We start from the raw sequence: 17,471 nt of genomic DNA, 5'->3' as shown, positions 1-17,471 counted from the left end.
GGGTGACGATCAGATTCAGAATCGGTTCTCAATTTGACACAATTGTCGTAATATTATTTGGCATATAAATTATAAGAAAACCTTTTCAAAACATGTCACAAAAGCACAGAGTAGGCCTAAAAAAAGTAATTTTTCAATTGTACTTTTAAAATTGTGTTTACAAAAAATAACAGAATGTTATTAATCTAATAAAGGAAAATAAAACCACCCTAACTCCAACCCAATAGCAGCTTTACAATACTTAGGATAGAAATGTACCATGTACTTATTAAATGCATATTTTTTTAATATATATTTTTTAAACAAATGTATAAAAGCAACACAATCAATAATAATAATAATTATCAATATTATTGAGTAAAAAAAAAAAAATAGCAAAAAAAAAAAATATATATATTAGGGATAACATGTCAAAGTAAATAAAATCGCAATTTTTTTGGAGGACACCTACTGCGTATCTTCTAAATTGTAATATCCGTGCATGCAACAATTTTTTTTTTTTTTGGTTAACAATAATTACATATATATCTGCTTACCAAGTTGGCTTATAGTAGCTAGGGTTGTATTCTTGCCTCATCCTTTTAAAGTGTGAGTGAAGAACGCACAACCGACCTGATAAGTCCGAAAGAGAAAGAGATGCTACGTTAATACCTTCTCACAGACGCTACCTGGTGGCTGTTTGAGCACACTGCAGCTAGTTCTGGATAGTTTCACTCTTTAATGCTTCAGTCACACGCAGGATTCTCACAGCAATGAGGCAAAAATACAACATTGCCTATTGTACAATTTCAAAGTTAACCATCAGTCTGTTAGTAAAAATATAATCATCAAACTTAACTGCCTATGCAAATTGTTTAACGAGGCTATTATGCATTTTTATTCCTAAGTATTTACTGTTACGAGCGGCCTTGTGAGGGCAGCCATAAGAGCCAGCAAGTGGCAGACCTAATCTGTGAGTTTTTAGTTTCGGGTGAGGGTCAAGTTTGGGTTGGGGTCAATAGAGAAGCAGCATTGATAGAGTTAGGTCCTCTTGCCACTTCCACTGAGATTAATCACGTCGCTCAAAAGCTAATTTGGTTTCACGTTGATTACTTTCAGTCAATCCCTTCCATACCTGTTCATGCCATGATGCACTCTGAAGACGGATCACCCTCGTAAGAAGTATTTTGGCGTATCGGCCGTCTTCTTCCTCCCCTTAAATCCCCCACTAGGACTTCTTCCTGATGGGTAATTTGGGGGCGCACATGAATAATTGATGGTCTTTAGGAAGTTAATTGTAATAAATCTCCCTTTTCTTAAAGAGCTTATTACGTATGCTCCAGCTGTCCAGAGGCTGGAGTACTTGAGGTACTATTCCGGCTCAAAGGTCAATGGGCCTGTTGAACCTGATGAAGGACTTTCTGGGACAGTGTGTAGGGCGCCGGGGGATATATTTCCCCTCCTTTTGGCGGAATAAGAACGCTTGAAACGTGTCCTTCATTCTGCTATAAGGAGATAAAGACAACGAATGCCCCCTGTTATTTCTCTATGCACACTCACACACAAACTATTCTTATTTATGATGTCATGAGTTACAGGCCTAAAGAGAGACAGCACACAAGTTGAGTTCAGTTCTTAAGTTTAAGTTAAACGAGAAGCTCTGGTTCGGGGGAACCTGCCTGTCCTGAAGGAACATTCTTGCTCGACACGGTGGACTTTTGAGAGGATTTGAGTGCCGTATGCCTAATGATTCTTTAATTCGAAGACATCTACCTGTTGGGAACCATGATAACAGGACATCTGCAGATTGGAGTATGCGTTGCCCAAATTGGGAGATCCTGGCAGTCGTTGAAGGTACCCCGAAGCTGCCACAAATGACTGAAGGATGGGCAAGGCTGTGGGCATGCTGACTTTTTGTGCAAACTGGGTAACATCTTGGAGAAGCTGTCTGCTCTGCGAAGTAGGATGAGTTTGAGGAGACAGTTAGAGTGAAATGTTTACATTTGTTTTTGCTCGCTCAAACACAAACATTCTAATCTGGATTGTTTTCCTTGGCTAGAGCAACGTGGCAAGGTCGTTGCTTCGATATTCTCCCTGTGGGACAGTGTATGGAAGACGCTACAAATTCCTTCGCTGTCTTTCATGGACACACACCTGGACTGACTGGACGAACACCGAAGTCGAGGAATAAAGCAACTCTTCAGGCTTACACACACACAAAAAATGCATCCATGGAAAATACACGCCACACACACACACGTACCCAATCCCCCACATCCCACGCCTTGTCGCTTCACCCCCCGTGGTTTGATGGATAACAGAGCAGCGGCTCTGCTGGCTTCGGTCCGCTCCCTCGCCCCTCGTTGCAAGTCTAAAGTTGGGTGTCGTGATCTGTATATGTACTTTGCTCGAGGTTTTTTACTGGTCTCAAACTGAGTCCCCCGCCCCATCAGGAGTTTAATTTGGAATGTGTTTTCTTACCCATGTTTCACCTTTTTCCCACCTTTACGGGACGCTGCCCATGTGACGACCCATTTGTGTTCCGGTTTAGTCTACCCTGTATGATAATTGTCTGGTCTTTTATACTGAAATGTAATATCGTTATACCTTTTAAGTGCAATGAACATTAAGTTCCATTCCAAGTTTCAGTCTCAATTCATACCAAGGTGGGGCATCCCGGGCGGACCATTAGAGAGATTGTTTCGACCTCTCTCCAGGCCTGGTTTTTACTGCTGTTTGTACTTACTCCTGTTTTGCAGAATCAGTTCTAGTCACCTCATCATTTTAGAACTTAAGAATTTGGGAGGGCTCTAACCCTCCTTAAAGGGAGAATCCTAATCGCACCCTGGGAAGCTTTCAGTGTGACCCCGGTTAGGATAAATGATAAATGATAAATGGGTTATACTTGTATAGCGCTTTTCTACCTTCAAGGTACTCAAAGCGCTTTGACAGTATTTCCACATTCACCCATTCACACACTGATGGCGGGAGCTGCCATGCAAGGCGCTAACCAGCACCCATCAGGAGCAAGGGTGAAGTGTCTTGCTCATGGACACAACGGACGTGACTAGGATGGTACAAGGTGGGGATTGAACCCCAGTAACCAGCAACCCTCCGATTGCTGGCACGGCCACTCTACCAACTTCGCCACGCCGTTACGCAGTATGGAAGTAATGGATCAAGCAGGTATCTTCATCCAAAGACTGGATCACGCAAAATTTTTACTGGTCTCAAACTGAGCCCCCTGCCCCCAACAGGAGTTTAATTTGGGATTTGTTTTTTCACCAATGTTTTACCTTTTTCCCACCTTTACGGGGCGCTGCCCTTGTGACGACCCATTTGTGCTCCGGTTTAGTCTACCCTGTATGATATTTGTCTGGTCTTTTATACTGAAATGTAATATCGTTGTACCTTTTAAGTGCAATGAACATTAAGTTCCATTCCAAGTTTCAGTCTCAATTCATGCCAAGGTGGGGCTACCCGGGCGGACCATTAGAGAGATTGTTTCGACCTCTCTCCAGGCCTGGTTTTCCCTGTTGTTTGTACTTACTCCTGTTTTGCAGAATCAGTTCTAGTCACCTCATCATTTTAGAACTAAATAATCTGGGAGGGCTCTAACCCTCCTTAAGGGGAGAATCCAAATCACACCCTGGGAAGCTCTCAGTGTGACCCTGGTTAGGATACGCGGCATGGAAGTAATGGATCCAGCAGGAATCTTCATCCAAAGACTGGATCACGCAAAATGTTTACTGGTCTCAAACTGAGCCCCCCGCCCCCTACAGGAGTTTAATTTGGGATTTGTTTTTTTACCCATATTTTACCTTTTTCCCACCTTTACAGGGCGCTGCCCTTTTGACAACCCATTTGTGCTCCGGTTTAGTCTACCCTGTATGATATTTGTCTGGTCTTTTGTACTTAAAATGTAAAATCGTTGTACTTTTTAAGTGCAATGAACATTAAGTTCCATTCCAAGTTTCAGTCTCAATTCATGCCAAGGTGGGGCATCCCGGGCGGACCATTAGAGAGATTGTTTCGACCTCTCTCCAGGCCTGGTTTTCCCTGTTGTTTGTACTTACTCCTGTTTTGCAGAATCAGTTCTAGTCACCTCATCATTTTAGAACTAAAGAATCTGGGAGGGCTCTAACCCTCCTCAAGGGGAGAATCCAAATCACACCCTGGGAAGCTTTCAGTGTGACCCCGGTTAGGATACGCAGTATGGAAGTAATGGATTCAGCAGGAATCTTCATCCAAAGACTGGATCGTGCGAAATCCTGACCAATCCCAACAAAGTCCAGTCATAAAGCTTTCAGAAGTGTGGTCTTTGCGAGGATGCTGACTCGCACGAAGGTCACTGAGGAAACTCAGAAATGATAAGATGGATGGCGATGCAGGTTTCCGAGGTAAACATGTTTGCCTCCCGCAGAGAGATGACATTATCTGCTTGTTGTGGTCTTTGATGATCCCTTCTCCATTTCTAATTTTATTTCCTCCATTATGCGCCAGTGTGATGCACGCCGCCGTTCTGCAGATCAGGGAAAACGCCGCCTGGCAATTAATCTGGGCTGACGCTTGTTATTGCATTTTGTAATTAACATTCCCGCCTGTCCTTGGGCTTTAATAGCATTCTGGATATGAATCCTTGATGGGCTGCAGCCTATCAGGCGTCAGGGTTCTTCCAAACAGTCCATTAAGGCTGAGCGAGCATGCGGACGCCTCGCCACATCCTATAGACTCAGCCCATTGAAATCAGGGCGCGTTAAAAAGTTGTTTACGAGCCGATTAAGTCAGAGGCAGCGTTAAAAAAAACTCGGACGTGAATGGACCAAATGAATGTGCTTCCGAAGTGCCGTCCTCGGGTTGTTATCTTTAATCTCGCGCTAAAACGCGTCCTGGCAGGCGCTCAGCTCCGCTCCGTTTGTGTAATCTGCGGAATTATACGTTCTTGTTTTGCTGAATAAGAGCATCTTTGATCAGACGTAAACGGAGCTGTTGCCCGCGAGAAGAAAACGGCCCCGGCCGTACGTCTGCACCCGTAATTGAACACGCAACACTGGCGGTGTCGACGGTGAAAGTGAGAGGCTAAGCACTTTTAGGAGCGTCGCTCAGCATCGTGTCGGAAATTAATGCTCTTCAGGGCTGGTATGTCTCACAATGCAACGTGTGTGAACATTAGGCTCATTTATGACACCTGTGCTACCATTTCTAGGAATTCAACATCTTCCAAGACATTTTTTTCTCATTCTAAATGAATGTAAAATGTTTTTAAACTTTCACATTTGCCACATTTCAACCGTCAAACGGTTCCTTGCTAATGTTGGTCTTTTGTTAACATGCTAGTGTTGGCATGGCAACACTAACACCAGGATATTATGTTTTGTTTAAGCTACTTTTACAAGTATATGCCTCAGTCATATACAAACCCCGTTTCCATATGAATTTTGGAAAATTGTGTTAGATGTAAATATAAACGGAAAACATTGATTTGCAAATCATTTTTCAGAATCAGAATCAGAATAGTTTTATTGCCATTGTTTGAGAACGGGTTCACAAACTAGGAATTTTTCTTGGTGCAAACGTGCGACATAAAAACATATAACACATATTTGGTAATAAAAAGAGCTGTAACTGAGCTATCAGATAGACTTAGAAGGAATTCAAGGAGCTGCTGTTAGGAGGTATTGTTCATTTGCCTGATGGCCGAGGGGAAAAAACTGTTCAGGTGGCGGGAGGTGTGGGTCTGGATGGAGCAAATTTGCAGATCATTTTCAACCCATATTCAGTTGCATATGCTATAAAGACAACATATTTGATGTTCAAACTGATAAACTTTTTTTTTTTTGTGCAAATAATCATTAACTTCAGAATTTGATGCCAGCAACACGTGACAAAGAAGTTGGGAAAGGTGGCAATAAATACTGATAAAGTTGAGGAATGCTCATCAAACACTAATTTGGAACATCCCACAGGTGAACAGGCAAATTGGGAACAGGTGGGTGCCATGATTGGGTATAAAAGTAGATTCCATGAAATGCTCAGTCATTCACAAACAAGGATGGGGCGAGGGTCACCACTTTGTCAACAAATGCGTGAGCAAATTGTTGAACAGTTTAAGAAAAACCTTTCTCAACCAGCTATTGCAAGGAATTTAGGGATTTCACCATCTACGGTCCGTAATATCATCAAAGTGTTCAGAGAATCTGGAGAAATCACTGCACGTAAGCAGCTTAGCCCGTGACCTTTGATCCCTCAGGCTGTACTGCATCAACAAGCGACATCAGTGTGTAAAGGATATCACCACATGGGCTCAGGAACACTTCAGAAACCCACTGTCAGTAACTACAGTTGGTCGCTACATCTGTAAGTGCAAGTTAAAACTCTCCTATGCAAGGCGAAAACCGTTTATCAACAACACCCAGAAACGCCGTCAGCTTCGCTGGGCCCGAGCTCATCTAAGATGGACTGATACAAAGTGGAAAAGTGTTCTGTGGTCTGACGAGTCCACATTTCAAGTTGTTTTTGGAAACTGTGGACGTCGTGTCCTCCGGACCAAAGAGGAAAAGAACCATCCGGATTGTTAGAGGCGCAAAGTTGAAAAGCCAGCATCTGTGATGGTATGGGGGTGTATTAGTGCCCAAGACATGGGTAACTTACACATCTGTGAAGGCGCCATTAATGCTGAAAGGTACATACTGGTTTTGGAGCAACGTATGTTGCCATCCAAGCAACGTTACCATGGACGCCCCTGCTTATTTCAGCAAGACAATGCCAAGCCACGTGTTACATCAATGTGGCTTCATAGTAAAAGAGTTCGGGTACTAGACTGGCCTGCCTGTAGTCCAGACCTGTCTTCCATTGAAAATGTGTGGCACATTAGGAAGCCTAAATAACCACAACGGAGACCCCCGGACTGTTGAACAACTTAAGCTGTACATCAAGCAAGAATGGGAAAGAATTCCACCTGAGAAGCTTAAAAAATGTGTCTCCTCAGTTCCCAAACGTTTACAGAGTGTTGTTAAAAGGAAAGTCCATGTAACACAGAGGTGAACATGCCCTTTCCCAACTACTTTGGCACGTGTTGCAGCCATGAAATTCTAAGTTAATTATTATTTGCAAAAAATAAATAAAGTTTATGAGTTTGAACATCAAATATGTTGTCTTTGTAGAGCATTCAATTGAATATGGGTTGAAAAGGATTTGCAAATCATTGTATTCCGTTTATATTTACATCTAACACAATTTCCCAACTCATATGGAAACGGGGTTTGTTTATTTGGTACTTGACGTTAACTGTTAGCATGCTAGCTTAAACATGGTGATTTTAGTATCCTGGCTTTTTTTTTAGCTAATTTTGCAGGCATACACCTCAGAAACATATATTTTGGTTCTTGACGAATGCTTAATGTTACAATGCTAATGTTAGGATGTTCGATTTTTTTAGCTAATGATGCAAATATACAAGTCAGAGTCAGATATTTTGGCACTTGACGCATGTCAACTGTTATCGCACTAGCTTTTTCTTTTTTTCAGCAATTTTTTAAGTTATAAACCTTAGAGTCATATATTTTGGTACTTAACACTTGTGTACCTTTAGCACGCTAAAGTCAGCGTGCTAGTTTTTTTTTAGCTAATTTTGCGAGGCTACGCCTCAGATTCAAATATTTTGGCACGTGACGCACGCTGTTAGGATGTCAACTAAGCGTGCTAAAATTAGCACGCTAGCTTTGTTGGCTAATTTTGCAGGTACAGTAAACACCTCAGAGTTGAGGCATGCTTATTGTTAGCATGCCAATGTTAGGATGCTAGCTTTATTAGCTCTTTCTGAAAGTATACACCTCGCAGTCAAATATTTTGGTACTTCTATGTTAACTTTAAAACGCTGATGCTAGCATGCTAGCTTTTTTTTTTTTTTAGCTAATTTTGCAGTTATACTCATCAGAATCAGGTATTTTGGCGCTTAACACATTTTAACAGGTGGCGTGTTGACATGTCAATGTTATCGCATAAGCTTTTCTTTTTGTTAAACAATTTTTGAAGGTATAGGTGAGGGCCGACATCCGGGCAACTGAGCTACATACGGGTTCTTCGAGCCATAGCAACCAGACTGGCGTTGAAAAAAAACCCGTTGCCATTACTCTTTAACCTGTCGACCTACGCTGATTAAACCCGTCATTCTGCCTCCAAAATGCCGAAAAACTGTGTTGTTTTTGGTTGTGCTAACCACAACCGGAAACAGGGAAAACAAAGGTTGTATTTTGTTCTGCCAAAGCGTGATAAAAGCCCACAGAGACGAGACAAATGGCTCGCAGCTTTACACCGGGAAAACGAGGACGGTTCTCACTGGAGTCCCCCAAAGTCCCGGGTCGTGTGTTCGGATCACTTCGTTTCTGGTAAATATAAGGAACAAAAATCCACCGTCTTAACCACAACTTGGCTATACCGTCCGTGCTAATGTTGTACTTGTTGAGTTTGTACCTTATAACGTTCGACAGCTGAAGTTGTTGTTGTACAAAAATAACATGCGGTATATACTATATAGTCTATAGCCTGTATAGGCTATTTTGGAAAACCGGTTTCGTTTAAATTTGCATTTAACAGTTGGGTTTTTAAAAACCAATAAACCCTATAATTTTCATGTTGCCCTTTAATCAACTACAGAACATTTTAACTCGTATCTTAACCTAGCCTCACTGGAAAGACTATTTACATAACCATACGCCATTTAGAACAGTTTAAAATGGCGTGAAACCTCGTTAAATGCTTTTTCTGTCAATGCTGTGTTCGCTGTGAGCTGGTTTGTTTTCAACGAATTCAATACGGCGACCGGTTGCTAGGGGATTGGTAGGCGGAAGTGACGTAGGTCCGCCCTCGCCTATACACATTAGTCATATTTTGGTACTTGACACATGTTAACTTTAGCATGCTGACACTGGCATGCTAATCTTTGTTTAGCTATTTTCGCATGTTTTTTAAGGATGTTAGCTTTTTTTTTTAGCTTTTAATTTTTGCTACTTGCGTGTTAACTTTAGCACGCTGCCGTTAGCATGCTAGCTTTTTTAAAGCTACTTATGCAGGTATATGCATCAGAGTTAGATATTTTGGCACTTGACGCATGTTAACTGCTAGCATGTAAACATTAACATACACGCATGCTAACATTAGCACACTCACATGTGCGGCCTTATTTTGCAGTTATTTACAAGACAGTCAGATACTTTGGTATTTGAGGCTTATTTACTGTTAGCATGCTAATGTTAGGATGTTATACATTTTCTAAACACTTAAGAGTCGTAGGCTATTCTTTGGTCCTTGACGCATGTTAACTGTTGGCATGCTAACATCAGTTTAACTTCGGCTTTTTCAGCATTTGCACACAATTTAACGATATTTTGTTCTCTAGTTTTGCTCGTAGTTTTCCTACTGGGGATCACACGACTAGCAGGAATAGATGCGAACTGACTTGAAGGAATCACATAAATATTTATTTATATTTGTAGAAGGGTTTATGTAAAAGGGGACATACATTTTGTTCCATTCCAGCAGTACTGTAATGTAAGCAGCAGTGCCCAAACTAATCAAAAGGTTGTGTGTTAAAACAAGTAGACCACACATTTATGGGAAACACACTAAAACCATGTCTAATAATAAATTCAAGACTCTAATGCAGCGTTAATTATTTACACACACGCACCCGTCATAAACCAGCACACTCTTGCATGAATGTAAAGCAAAATTGCAAAGGACTTATTAATGAGCACATCACTTGTGTTATAAGGCGATGATTCATGCCGGTAGCAAAGACTAAAACCCACAAGACACAGCTTCATAAAGAAAATCAATAATGCTCAGTTGTGATACTTAAGTGTATGTTTAATATTCAGGTGGTTATTTTAATTCAGAACCAATAGAACCCGCCCTCCCATCTCCAGTATTTTGTAGGTTCATAAAGGCATCACATATAAGAGATACATGACACATTAACAACAGCTTCACCTCGCCCAGAGACACTACCAAATGCTTAACAATGCAGTATAATTAGCTATCGTAGTCCGAAAAGCCTCATCAAGCAATAATTAGCCTTTAAATCAGAACCTTCCTTTTTCCTCCTGTTTTTTTGTTTTTGTTTTTTTCCTGCCCCCGGTTAAATATTCCAATTTATGGACTTGGTGTCCGAGGAGCGGCTGTAACATGCAACTCGGTCCGTAACTCAGCGGAAGGATGCTCTATAAGGCCCCTTTAATTGATTATGCAGTGAAATTTAAGTGTGCACTTTATGTTTTATGAATACTAATAAATTGTCCAGAGTGCCTCCAGGAGCGGACATTTCATACTGTGAATGCGGGGGAGAAAAAACATTCGGCAGGAAAATAACTAGCTCAATCTTTAAAAAAAAACAGTATGCTTTGTCATAGTCTTAAACTAAGCGAACTAATAACAAAAAAATCTAGATATATAATATAACATAATATATAAGTAAATGTGAATGCACAGCATGTGCTACATGCCAACAAATAAAAGCCGGCCAATGACAGCGCAGGAAGACGGAATATATATATATGTATGTATATATATATATATCTATATATACGCACATACACATATATACTGTGTGTGTATATATGTGTATATACATACATATATGTGTATATATGTATACACGCGCATACACATATATATCGTATATATTTATATATATATATATACACGCACATACACATATATACTGTGTGTATGTATATATATATATATATATATATATATATATATATATATATATATATATATATATATATATATTTATATATATAATTATATATTTATATATATAATTATATATATATATGTATATAATATATTATATATATATAATAATCATGATTAAACTAAATCTAATACATATATAATATTGTAAATATATATATATGTATATATACATACATATGTGTGTATATATATATATGTGTGTATGTGAGTGTATATATATATATATATATATATATATATATATATATATATATATATATATATATACACACAATATATATGTGTGTGTGTGTATATATATATGTATGTATATGAATCAATTTATTTGTATGTATGTATGTATGTATGTATATATCTATATATATGTGTATATATATATATGCAGTATATATATATATATATATATATATATATATATATATATATATGTATATATATATATATATATGCATAAATATATCACTTTGTGTATATATGCGTGTATATATATATATATATATGTATATATATATATGCATATATATGTATAATATATGCATATATATGTGTGTATATATATATATATATATATATATATATATATATATATATATATATATATATATATATATATATATATATATATATATTTATGTGCGTGTATATATATATGTATATATATATGCATATATATGTGTGTATATATATATATATATATATATATATATATATATATATATATATATATATATATATATATATATATATATATATATACATATATACATATGTATTGTCCCCCACATTTTTCTTTTTTTTAGAGCAGTGTGGCTCACATAGTAGAGCGGCCGACCAGAAACTTGAGAGTTTCCGGTACGAATCCAGCTTTTTCGCCATCCTAATCACTGCCGGTGTGTCCCTGGGCAAGACACTTCTCAGTGCCACCCACAAAACTGTAAATGTAGCTTAAATTTCGCTAATGGCTTTCTCAAAGTGAAGCGCTTTGAGTCATGAGAGAAATAGCGCTATATAAATATATTTCACTTCACTTCACATTCCACTTGTCGTTTGTGAATTAAATCCACACAGCAGATATGGGTATAACATCAACATGATTTGCCAGAGCCGCTGGACAGAACAGATTTAAAATAAATTAATAAATACATTAAATTTGGGACCAGATTGTGGATGCTGGCGGGCCAGAATTCGGCTCACGGACCGTAGTTTGGGAATAAATCTTTATAGCAAACTGTATTGTTTACTCTCACTAGTCCCAAAACTGATCTTTTAATATAAACTTGCTAAGACAGTTTAAAACATAATGAGTTATTACACAATGTGATCGCTCTTTGGGCCATTAAGGACTGATAATGATAAAACCACAAAGTTTTTTACCACCAGGAGTCGAACCGTGTCCAAATATTTGTAAACTAATCTAAATAAGTTGATTTCTTCGGCAGGTGTTACATGCTAAACTGACCGGCCTCTCTTTCCTGTCCAACTTAGCTCATATGTTCAGTTCAGTTCAGTTTAGTTTATTTCGAACATGCATACCATACAATGTAATGCATCACACAATTCTACTGGTTTCATTCCAGCTTGTCCGAAAAGGAGTAGGAAGAAGCAGAGCTTATTTAATTCTACTCCTTTTCATACCATCGCAATTGTGTATGTCCTTGTTCTCTGTAACAGAACAGTGAACAAATAAATAATATACCATAGTAAGCATACAAATATTAATAAATACATAAATAATATTTTTCTCAATAAAAAAAAAAGGGGAAAAAAAGGGTTAATCATAATTCTTGTTCTGTGTACTTTGTAAATAATGTAATATAATAATGTAAACACATTATAGTCCTTATTAATTAACAAGGTATTTTTAATTGTGTTGCGATAAACAACGCCATCAGAAAATATGACACATCACTGACTGCAGGAGTCGAATCCTGTCCAAATATTTGTGAACTAATCTAAATAAGTTGATTTATTCGGCAGGTGTTACATGCTAAACTGACCGGCCTCCAATTTCCTGTCCAACAATGCTCCCGTGTAAAAACATTATAGTCCTGTTTAATTAACAAGTTATTATCAATTGTGTTGCGACGATCGACGCCATCAGAAAATATGACACATCACTGACTGCAGAAGTCGAACCCTATCCAAATATTTGTGAACTAATCTAAATAAGTTGATTTATTCGGCAAGTGTTACATGCTAACCTGACCGGCCTCCATTTCCTGTCCAACAAAAACATTACAGTCCTTATTAATTAACGAGTCAATTGTGTTGCGACGATCGAAGCCATCAGAAAATATGACACATCACCGACTGCAGTGTCTTTTTCCTCCACTTGGTGGCGCCCTCGACCTTCCGGAATTTTCCCTTCCCACTGGCAGGCGGACATTTTTTTTAATTTTTTTTTTTTTCTTTTTTTGGCGGGCTGCCGCCTCCTCTGCCATGGAGCTCAGTTAAGCCGTGCTGGAAAGCGATATTGTGACACCGAGCACGCTGGCTTGTTGAGGAGAGGGGGGGAAAAAAAGACTAACTCCACTTGTAAAAAAAAAAAAAGAAACAAGGTAAACATTTTGTATAACTGCTCTCTGTGGAATATTTTAGCCTCCATTTGATGTACTTGGTCACCTGCTGAGTGGACGCGGCTGACGTCTCTTTCGACACCAAAGATGGCTGCGTGGGGCTTTTTCGCCAAAGTTGCTATTTAGAAGCTAAAGTTAGCGAGGATGCGAACTTCTCTCCCCCCCTCCCCCCCCCCCGACCTCTTTCGGAGTTGGCGTGTTATTCCGTGGGCATGGGCGCCTGGTGGAGAGAGAAGATGGAGGGGGGGAAAAGAATCAGGTCTTACTTTTCTGCGCTCAGCCTCCGGGATGCTGATGCTGATGCTGCTGCTGCCTTTCCCTCGGCGGTGCCTAGCAACCGAGCGTCTGACTCCCGGCGACGGACGGCGGCGACATTCCAAGACTGACAAGGGCTCAGCTGCTGTGTGCGAGCAGAACGAGAGAGAGAGTGTGCTCCTTGTGCTGTGTTGCACCCTCCCTCCATCCCTCACTCTGGCCTCTCCCCCTTTTTTTTTTCTTTTTTTTTTATTCCACCCCCCCCTACACTTTCTTTCTCTCATCTTCCTGATGTCACCCTGGCCGAAGCCGCCGCTCCTGATTGGCTGCCATTCACAAGTTAGCCATAAAGAAGTGGATGAACTTCTGCATCCTAGTCTCTTCCCCGGCCATCCAAGATACTTTCAGGCCGTTAAAGTGCATTCGGCAGTGGAGGCTCCTCTATGGGGTCTTGGGGCACTAGGAGGTTAACAAACAGAAAGTTCCAGGAATGTACACATGATCCCATGTTTACATCTCATTGTGCAACATGTGAATGTTTTAGTGCAGGGGTCACCAACCTTTTTGAAACCAAGAGCTACTTCTTGGGTAGTGATTAATGCGAAGGGCTACCAGTTTGATACACACTTAAGTAAATTGCCAGAAATAGCCAATTTGCTCAATTTACCTTTAACTCTATGTTATTGTTAATAATGAATGATATTTACACTTAATTGAACGGTTTAAAAGAGGAGAAAACACGGAAAAAAATGACAATTAAATTTTGAAACATAGTTTATCTTCAATTTCGACTCTTTAAAATTCAAAATTCAACCGCAAAAAAGAAGAGGAAAAACTTCAAAAAAGAATTTATGGAACATCATTAGTAATTTTTCCTGGTTAAGATAATTTTAGAATTTTGATTAAATAGGTTAAAATCCAATCTACACTTTGTTAGAATATATAACAAATTGGACCAAGCTATATTTCTAACAAAGACAAATCATTATTTCTTCTAGATTTTCCAGAAGAAACATTTTAAAAGAAATTCAAAAGACTTTGAAATAAGATTTAAATTTGATTCTACAGATTTTCTAGATTTGTCAGAATAATTTTTTTGAATTTTAATCATAATAAGTTTGAAGAAATATTTCACAAATATTCTTCGTCGAAAAAACAGAAGCTAAAATGAAGAATTAAATCAAAATGTATTTATTATTCTTTACAATAAAAAAAATACATTTACTTGAACATTGATTTAAATTGTCAGGAAAGAAGAGGAAGGAATTTAAAAGGTAAAAAGGTATATGTGTTTAAAAATCCTAAAATCATTTTTAAGGTTGTATTTTTTCTCTAAAATTGTCTTTCTGAAAGTTATAAGAAGCAAAGTAAAACAATTTATGAATTTATTTAAACAAGTGAAGACCAAGTCTTTAAAATATTTTCTTGGATTTTCAAATTCTATTTGAGTTTTGTCTCTCTTAGAATTAAAAATGTCGGGCAAAGCGAGACCAGCTTGCTAGTAAATAAATACAATTTAAAAAATAGAGGCAGCTCACTGGTAAGTGCTGCTATTTGAGCTATTTTTAGAACAGGCCGGCGGGCTACTCATCTGGTCCTTACGGGCTACCTGGTGCCCGCGGGCACCGCGTTGGTGACCCCTGTTTTAGTGGGAACTAAATGCGATATCTGAAAGGGGTACACATTATTTCCAAAGTAGGACCCCATACCCAGACATATAATACTAGTACACAGCTCATGAAAAACAATATGTTATAGTCATTGTAAGTGGGCCAAAACACTTATATTAGAAAATAATCTCATGGAAATGACTGCTGTCATTTGATGACAATAATAAAACATTGAACTTGTTATTTAGTCAGGTTTGGGACAGGTGTGCTTCAGGTCTGACGTCACTCACATGTGCTCCACTGAATGCTCAAGGAGATTTAGCGTTTGCTCACACATATGGAACATTAAAGGGAACATTGTTTGGGGGTATCCATAATACGCCGAAGGGAGAAGTTTTTATTTACACGATGAGTCGGGCGTTTCTTGACCTCCGCAGCGGAGGCTCTGCCGAACCCCTGAGGCCGACTCACCGAACCCCTAGGGTTCGATCGAACCCGGGTTAAGAACCACTGGCCTAGTACCTGACTGCCCCCTAGCCAGGGATACAGCGAAGACCTCAACGGCGGAGCAGGCGGAAGACGGTAGATGTAAGAACCACCACGACGGCTGCGATGGCGGAAGAAGACACCCCCACATTGTTGTTGGCCCAGTTATGGGGAAATGACAACCCAAGACCTCAACGGTGGAACAGGCGGAGGATGATTGCTAACCCGATGGAGCGTCACAACGGCTGGGATGGCGGACGAAAGCTGCAGAAGAAAAGGCAGTGGAGGCTCCTCTATGGGGTCTTGGGGCACTAGGAGGTTAACCAACCCCTTTACTACTGTTACCCCAGGTGGCCCTTGGCAAAAGCCTAGTACCTGACTGCCCCCTAGCCAGGGATACGGCGAAGACCTCAACGGCGGGGCAGGCGGCAGACGGTAGATGTAAGAACCACCACGACGGCTGCGATGGCGGAAGAAGGCACCCTCACATCCATGTGGGCCCAGTTATGGGCATACTTGCCAACCCTCCCGATTTTTCAGGGAGACTCCCGAATTTCAGTGCCCCTCCCGAAAATCTCCCGGGGCAACCATTCGCCTGAGTTTCTCCCGATTTTCACCCGGAGAACCATATTAAGGCGGTGCCGCGATGGCACTGTCTTTAGCGTCCTCTACAACCCGTCGTCGCGTCCGCTTTTACATCATACAAATAGCGTGCCAGCCCAGTCACATATTGTATGAGGCTTCTGCAGACACACGTAAGTGACTGCAAGACATACTTGATCAAAAGCCATACAGGTCACACTGAGAGTGGACGTATAAAGAACTTTAACACTGTTACAAATATGCGCCACACTGTGAACCCACACCAAACAAGAATGACAAACACATTTCGGGAGAACATCCGCACCGTAACACAACATAAACACAACAGAACAAATACCCAGAATCCCTTGTATCCCTAACTCTTCCGGGACGCTACAATATACACCCCCGCTACCACCAAACCCCGCCCCCCACACCTCAACACCCCCCCCCCCCCCCACCCCCCCCCCACCCCCCCCCATCTCCCGAATTCGGAGGTCTCAAGGTTGGCAAGTATGGTTATGGGGAAATAACAACCCAAGACCTCAACGGTGGAACAGGCGGAGGATGATTGCTAACCCGATGGAGCGTCACAACGGCTGGGATGGCGGACGAAGGCTGCAGCAGAAAAGGGTCCCCAGTAGGGATGATGTTTGATAAGGAATTATCGAGTTCGAGCCTATTATGGAATCCTCTTATCGAACCGATTCCTTATCGATTTTCTTATCGAGTCCAGATAGGTTGTTGTATATGGAAAAAAAACACAAAATATTTGGTTTAACAAAAGCTCACTTTTATTATATAATAAAAAAATAAAATCTATTAAATAAATAAATATTGACTGTTACCCACCTAAAAAAATAAAATAAAATAAATAAATATTGACTGTTACCCAAAGTATATTAAGTGGGATTTTTCAGAGGAACAAATATATACAGTAACACAAAAACAACCTATAGGTGTATAAATAATAATATAGTGTTAAATAAAATCTGTCCCTTGGGCACAAAACTGAAAATAATACAGCTCTCCAAAAAGTGCACTTCTGCTGCTATTTGACATAACGGTTTGTTATGATGCTTTGACATTTTTGCACTTTATTTCTTTATTGAAAGAACATTCTATGAAGAGAAAAGTTCTTTGCAAATGTGGTTACAATGCTAATAAATGAAAAGTTAAAGCTAAAAAAAGAAATACACTTTATTGAGTTAACATTATTTCT

At 39.6% G+C, this 17,471-nt stretch overlaps 1 protein-coding gene and 1 long non-coding RNA gene across 5 annotated transcripts in view; one reads left to right on the top strand and one right to left on the bottom strand.

Moving 5' to 3' along the window:
- cdh10a (cadherin 10, type 2a (T2-cadherin)) overlaps nucleotides 1-13,705 on the bottom strand; it is an 87,966-nt gene extending 74,261 nt beyond the window's left edge. For both annotated transcript variants that reach the window (XM_062020902.1, XM_062020903.1), the window contains exon 1: nucleotides 13,583-13,705. The gene's annotated coding sequence lies outside the window, so the exon portion shown is untranslated. The remainder of the gene's footprint in view (nucleotides 1-13,582) is intronic.
- LOC133629856 (uncharacterized) overlaps nucleotides 1-17,471 on the top strand; it is a 643,518-nt gene that overhangs the window by 299,115 nt on the left and 326,932 nt on the right. The gene's annotated exons all lie outside the window — the stretch shown is intronic.

This window comes from Entelurus aequoreus, linkage group LG15 (assembly GCF_033978785.1).
Source record: "Entelurus aequoreus isolate RoL-2023_Sb linkage group LG15, RoL_Eaeq_v1.1, whole genome shotgun sequence".
NCBI classification, from domain to species: Eukaryota; Metazoa; Chordata; class Actinopteri; order Syngnathiformes; family Syngnathidae; genus Entelurus; species Entelurus aequoreus.
Note: the sequence above shows the minus strand (reverse complement) of the source record. Positions and strands in the feature narration are given on the sequence as shown.